The following is a 6,555-nucleotide window of genomic DNA, read 5'->3' on the forward strand; positions in this document are numbered from 1 at the left end:
TTTCTAGTCTGGTAAGTCTTGAATGGAAGATGATTTCTGAGTTCATAGAATGGAGACCTTTCTCCGACGATCAAGGCATACTTAGGCTGACTAGCCTGACGGTACGATCGAAACTGCAAGAGCGAATCATGATTAAGCAAAAGGAAGATTCACAGTACGGGAAGATGGAGGCATTGACATTGCAAGAAGACACGGCTTTCCAGTGCAAGATGGATGGAAGTATATGGTTTAAGGATCGACTATGGGTACCGAGCGATCCAAAGACCAGAGAAGAGTTATTGGCAAAGGCACATAAGAGCAAGTATACCATTCACCCAGGCAGTACCAAGATGTTTAAAGATCTACAACTCAGGTACTGGTGGAATGGAATGAAGCGTGATGTTGCAAAATACGTTGCAAAGTGCTTGACGTGTCAACAAATCAAAATTGAGCATCAAAGGCAGGGAGGAACGATGCAGCTGATGGAAATCCCTCAATGGAAATGGGAGCATATCACGATGGATTTCGTGATGGGGTTACCACGAACCCGAAAGAACCATGACTCTATTTGGGTAGTGGTTGATCGACTCACTAAGTCAGCACATTTTTTACCGATGAGGAAGAATCAGTCACTTGAGAGTTTGACCGACCTATATATCCAGGAGATAGTACGACTACACGGAGTGCCAATCTCTATCATATCCGACAGAGACCCTCGGTTTACCTCACGACTATGGGGGCAGTTACAAAAGGCATTGGGAACTAAGTTGAAGTTCAACACTGCCTTTCATCCACAAATCGACGGACAGTCAGAAAGGACCATACAGACACTGGAGGACATGCTTCGTGCCTGTATGTTGGATTGGAAAGGCGAATGGGACACTCACGTGGTACTAGCAGAATTCGCTTACAATAATAGCTACCATGCGAGTATTGGCATGGCGCCCTTCGAAGCACTGTATGGGCGGCCTTGTAGGTCACCAGTATATTGGGATGAAGTTGGCGAAAGAACAGTTGAGTCACCAATGGTACTTCAACATTACACTGAACAAATACAGAAGATACGAGATCGACTTAGAGCAGCACAGAGTCGACAGAAAAGTTATGCAGATCAGAGACGCAAAGAGCTTAGTTTCGAAGTGGGAGATGCAGTGTTTGTCAAGGTATCGCCGACCAAGAGCGTTTTCAGATTCGGAAAGAAGGGAAAGTTGAGTCCTAGATACGTCGGACCTTTCCCGATATTAGAGCGGATCGGTGAAACGGCTTATCGAGTTGAGCTACCATCTCAACTTGCCAAGATTCATAATGTATTTCACGCATCGATGTTGAGAAAATACATTCAAGATCCATCACACGTGATTCAGTTTGAGGACATCAGTGTGCAAGAAGATCTGACCGTAGAAGAGAGATCGATTGAAATCGTAGATCGCAGTGAGCGGGTGATACGAAATAAGGTCATCCCATTAGTCAAAGTGAGATGGAGACATCATGGCTTAGAAGAATGCACGTGGGAACCGGAAGCAACAATGAAGGACAAATACCCACAATTGTTTGATTGATATGTATTACAAATTTCGCGGACGAAATTTCTTTTTAGAGGGGAAGGATGTAAAATCCGTGAAATTTATGAAATTCTAAATGAATAAAAGGGAGCAGTTAGGTGAAATAGTAAGATTTTAAGTTAGGCAGTATAATTTTTTTTATGACTTGTGGTTTCTAGAACGAAACCTGTAACAAACTCTCAAAAGTGGTATTTGGATCCGGATCTTGGCAAGATCCGATGATCCGACCCGACTCACGGGGCCCAATAGAAAACACGATGGCATCGGGATAAGAGCGTGAGATCCGAAACACTTTTGAGGTAAGAGAGGGCAAGTTTAAAACCAACGGGTGAAAAATCCACTTGAAAATGAAAGAAATCCATCAACAAGGAAAAACGTCCAAATATGACATAAAAAGAATTTTCTTACAAAAGTAAACATCAAGTGATGATGTGGTGTAGTGGTAGGACGCACAGTTGTGTGGAGACACAACTCGAGTTCAAAACCTCTGGGTGCCCACGTAGAAGTGAAAAATATTATTTTTTTATGAAATCCGGAATAAAACTAAAAAGGGTTAAATACAATTTAATTCATACACATTGCAACGAAAAGCAATGTAGCACAAGTGGTGGGGTTCGTTGCCCCTTTGGTGGAAGACCTTGGTTCAAAACCCCCTGTGCACAGATTTTTCCTTTTTGCATAAAAAGGGGATGATGTTGACAAAAAAAAAACTCTATTTTATAACCACCTCCCACCAAAAACGTGTGGGAGTGTTTTTAGGTTCTCTTTTTTTCAAGAAACAAGGAAAAATCCCACCAAATGGGGGAGGGTACCACTAAAGAAAAAAAATGGGAAGTTGAAGATACATTTGCTAATGTGAGGGAGGGGCAAAGTTGGGACTTCCAAGCACCCACTAAAAAGGTGGGCTGGAAGTTGGGTTTTTGAAAACCAAAACTCCCCTACGTGGGGGAGAGAAGGAATTAAAGGTGGAGGAAGAGAAAGAGTTTCAGATCTCTCTCTCTCTCTCTCTCTTAACGTTTTTGGCCCATCCGTCCTTCTCTTCCACCGTGGTGGTCGGCCATTGTAGCTGGATGTGTCAACCTCCCTTGCTGATCGTGCGGACTCCATCGCGGAAGTGGTGTGCGGCTCCAACGAAGGAAGAAAGTGGTGCAGCCGTGCCGTCGTGAGATTCCAAAGATGTAAGGGGTATTTGACTTTATATGTGCGTGTTTGATCTCTTGTGGCACAAATATAATGCAATGTTGTTGATCGATCTAAGAATGAACGTCACTATAGACCCAGATAGATGTCATCGTCAGCAAGCACGATTGGTGCGAATCGAATCTTTTGGTTCACCTAGATGATGAACTACAAGAGTTTACCCAACAACATTAGCTTGATGTTTGCAGGGATCGTGTGATGCAAGCACTGGTGTGTTAAAAAAAAAAAGATATACATTACCTACTGTAAACACCCCAAATTTTCCTCACTCATTCTCAAACAATCCTCCTCAGGCAATGCCAACCCTGTCAGGTCAGTGTAGGAGTCAAACCCCGAGTCAGTTTCAGAAAATCACCATTTTACCCATTTTCATTAGGAAAATTACCATTTTACCCCTAGGTCATCCCGGACCCCAGTCAGTCGGAGTCAACCAAGCTCATTGGTCAGTTCAGGACAGTTAGAATATCAGTCATCTCAAGCTCATCTGAGCTCACAATGAACAGACCATTTTCATTTATGACCATTCCTGCCAAAATGGGATCATTTCTTCAAAAATGAGCTCATTTCTCACTTGAATCCAAGCCAATTGTCTCTAAGTCAGTCATTCTCAGGCAGTCATGTTCCCCAGAGTCTAACTTGAGCTCACCAGGAGTTCAAGTGCTCCAGTTTCAGTTCAAAACCATTTCCAAGTGTCTAGGAGCCCATTTTAGTCCATTTTAGCTCTTTCAGCTGAAATTGAGCTGAGTTCAGTCAATTGAGCTAGTGTTCAAGCTTTGATTTTAGTTCATATCAGTATTACTGACCTTTGTTCTAGCTCAAACCCAGTTCAGGTTCGTAATTCACTTCATTCCAATGACCATTCCGTACCATTTCTCTAAAAATGGCAGCTTTTCTTGAAAATTCAGTCGGAAAGGTCAGTTGAGTCAGTGCCTGGTCTGTTCATTTGAGTTCTGAAACTCTAAAACCCAGCTCACTTCAGTTCAATCCAGCTCGAACTCCAATTTTCAGTGTCACTCTGACCCAGTAGAGTCCCGAAAACCATTTCTTGAGCTATTTTGCAAATTTTATCAATTTTAATGCTTTTTAAACTGGTACAAGTGTCAATCGGGGTCTGACATCCAAAATTCTTGATTCAAGGTTAGCATTTAGCATAGCATTTCATGTCATTTCTCATCATTTCATATCATTTCTCAGCATTTCATAACATTTCATCACATTTCATTCCATTTTCGAAGTCCAGAACTCCAATTTTATAAATTTCAATCCAGATCGAGTTTTAAAAGCTTTTAGAAATCAATTTGAAACCCTGGGTTTCCAAAATTAACATTTTTACCCCCGGGAGTCTAAATTTGGAAATATTTTCTCACAAGAAAAATAATCTGGATTTCTTTCAAAATCAATTTTTCAAATTCTACACTGGATTTGCTTCGCAACGGGGTATTGAACTTCAAAATCCGAGCTCGTTTCAAAAACTGCCAAAAATAGCTCGTTTCATCTGAATTTTTTTTGAAAAGACTATTTTACCCCTCTAATCGTCAAAATGAACTTCAAAAGTGAAATTTGGACCCGCTCTGAGATGGCCCACTCATTTACATTTTTGTTTTATTAAAAAAAAAATTCTTTTATTCCTTTCAATTTTCTTTTTATTTGTTCATTTTTATTTTTATTTATTTATTTTGCGTTTTAGAGAGGTGGGACCCACAAGGTGGTCACCCAAGCCTCCAGCCCCACTTTCCATTTTCTCATTTTTTTCTTTCCCTTTTCCTTTTTCCCTCCTTTTCTTTCTTTCCTTTCTTTTTCCCTTTTCTTTCTTTTTCTTCTTCTTCCCTTTCTTTTCTTCTTCCCTTCCCTTCCTTCCTTTCCCTTCTCCAGCCCATTCACGTACACTCTTTCTCTCTCTTTTCATTAACCCCTAAAAACCCTAAGTTGAGGCTGATTAAAGACCTAAGTTGGGTTTGGTTAAAGAAAAAGAGAAAAGGAAGCCACTTACGGCTCCTCTCCCATCTCACGCCTCTCTCCTTTTCTCTCTCATATTCTCTCTCTTTACCTCCCTTCTTCTCTCCTTAGCTGCTACAGCCACAGCAGCCTTCCAACCTCTCTACAGCCACCTCTTTGGATGCCCAGCCATCGAACAAAAGCTGCAGCCACCACTAGAACGGTTCAGCCATCTTCTTCCTTGCAGCCAGCAGCACCTCTTTGAAGCTCCATGCCCAGCAGCTCCAGATCATCTTCAACCTCCGACATCCTCTTTGCAGCTGCAGCAACATTCAGCCATCTTCTTCAAATACTCTAGCTTCAGCCAGCTCTCCATTCCAGCCACCATCCTTGCTGCAGCCCACCTCCAAGCTCCTTGCTCCAGCCAACAACCACCAGCCAACGGCTTCTTCCACCGGTTCCACGCTCACTGCTCCAGCCAACAGCCACCAGCCACCAGCCAGTTCACCTCTTCTACACAGCACCCAACAGTGCCACCAGCAGCTGCCATCCACAGCCTTTCATTACAGCTACAGCAGCAAGCTATTACAGCAGCCTCTTTGACGCTGCAACCTCCTCCTTCAACCTTCAAACGGCTGCAGCCTTGTTCCAGCCTTCTTCACCGTGCAGTCTCCTCTATTCCCTTTTGTTTTCCCCAAGAGCTCCAACCATCTTTACTGGTGACATCACTTGTGGCAGCCAACCATCGTTCCACTCCTCCATTGCCGTAACTGCCCCTTAAGGTAAGACATATTGTATGTCTTGTTGATCTTATTAAGTACCACATGTTGGGTTTCTTGGTTGATCGTCGAAATGAGACCCTTACATATGGCTTTCATGAAAATGATGAGGAATTTGGGGTTGAAATTATTGCAAGGTAAGGCTTTCTTTATGGTGTTAGAAGGTAGGAAACCTTAAGTTTCTATTTTTTTTTTTTTTACTTTTCATGACAAAGCATGCGTAAATGAGAGGGTTCATCTAGCCGATGGATTGAACCCCTCATTTCAATGGCTATATCAAATAAATATTTCACCTCTTTCCTTTGTTTTGATTTTATATAGATTGTATAATTTAGGTATTGTTTTTTTTTTTAATTGATTTCATTAGATACATTTCACTTGTTTCATTAATGCATGTCCTATTAGTTTATACATTTTCCATTTAGCCGTCCAGTCTAGTCATCATTTTATGCTCAATTTTTTGTTGATAAATCTCAAAAATTTTGTTATGTTTGTCTCTGTTTGTCTATGATTGTATGTCAAAAATATGGATCAGTTAGGATTTTAGAACCTTGTTAAATAAATCGAAAACCAAACTGGATTTTGGACCCTCCAGAAATTTCAATTTCTGCTTTAGCAGAAAAGAACCTCCGGCACCACCCTCGTGGGAGATCTGGATTGTCCTCCAAAAATCACAGTGTATTTGTAATCGAATCTACTAATTATCTGGAAATTTTGAAGTTTTTCCAGTTAGTTTTGTCCTCTGTCAAAAATCAGATTTCCGAGCCGCCTGGGAAAATCTTGATTTTCCTTTGTCAGGGTCAAGACAGACCCTAATGCACCGAGTCCACCCAATCCGTAGCTCATCTACAAAAACTTTCAACATGAAAGTTGTTCCTAACATGTTTTACTGTCATTTTCCAAAATTTGGGGATTTTTGGAACTGTTTCAGTATTTTTCCCGAAATTTTATTTTCTGTCTGACAGATTCCAATATCCAGAAATTTCAGAGATTTGGGTCTCTGATAACAGTGTGCCCTTTTTCAAACCGTAACCCGAATCCCAATGTTGTCAAAATATCAAATCTTCATCTGTTTGTCAGGGACATTTTCCCACAATTTC

The 6,555-nt window shown here is 41.3% G+C and overlaps 1 long non-coding RNA gene across 1 annotated transcript; it reads right to left on the bottom strand.

The window, feature by feature from the left end:
* Positions 1-4,783: 4,783 nt before the first annotated feature.
* Positions 4,784-5,099, bottom strand: LOC149822462 (uncharacterized). The gene is made up of 2 exons (XR_016426019.1): positions 4,934-5,099; positions 4,784-4,835 (listed from the first exon to the last, which is right to left on the bottom strand). It is a non-coding gene; the product is annotated as an uncharacterized LOC149822462 (long non-coding RNA).
* Between the last annotated feature and the right edge of the window lie 1,456 nt (positions 5,100-6,555).

The sequence above is a fragment of the Nuphar pumila genome, chromosome 11, assembly GCF_984573655.1.
Source record: "Nuphar pumila chromosome 11, dmNupPumi1.hap1.1, whole genome shotgun sequence".
Taxonomy (NCBI): Eukaryota; Viridiplantae; Streptophyta; class Magnoliopsida; order Nymphaeales; family Nymphaeaceae; genus Nuphar; species Nuphar pumila.